Source organism: Arachis duranensis, chromosome 10 (genome assembly GCF_000817695.3).
Source record: "Arachis duranensis cultivar V14167 chromosome 10, aradu.V14167.gnm2.J7QH, whole genome shotgun sequence".
Classification (NCBI taxonomy): domain Eukaryota; kingdom Viridiplantae; phylum Streptophyta; class Magnoliopsida; order Fabales; family Fabaceae; genus Arachis; species Arachis duranensis.
Window position 1 is genome coordinate 13,899,708 of NC_029781.3, and position 423 is coordinate 13,900,130.

The following is a 423-nucleotide window of genomic DNA, read 5'->3' on the forward strand; positions in this document are numbered from 1 at the left end:
GTGTAATACTATAACACACAAAACTTTACACCTAGGATGTAAAACAGAGGTGGCGAGGTGCTACGACTTTTAAAATTAAAATACATATATATAATGGTAGAAAGAATATAATAAACTAGGAGTTTTGAAGAATGGGTAAAACAAAATCGCGAAACGAAAAGCACAACGCTCTGGAAACGGAATAACTTGCGTGTGAAGAAAACTATAACTATCAAACATAAGATAATAAAAGTAGGAATAGATAGCCAATGATACAAAATAACAAGCTCCCTACTCAGCCCGCGAAGTCAAGGCTGGTAGGAGAATATTTACACGATATATATACATATCCCAAATCTAAATGTACATAAACAAAATTTTGCCTCTCCATAAACTTCTAAAAGGATCAAAAGAACAAGTTATGCGGAGAGAAAGCTAAGTAAT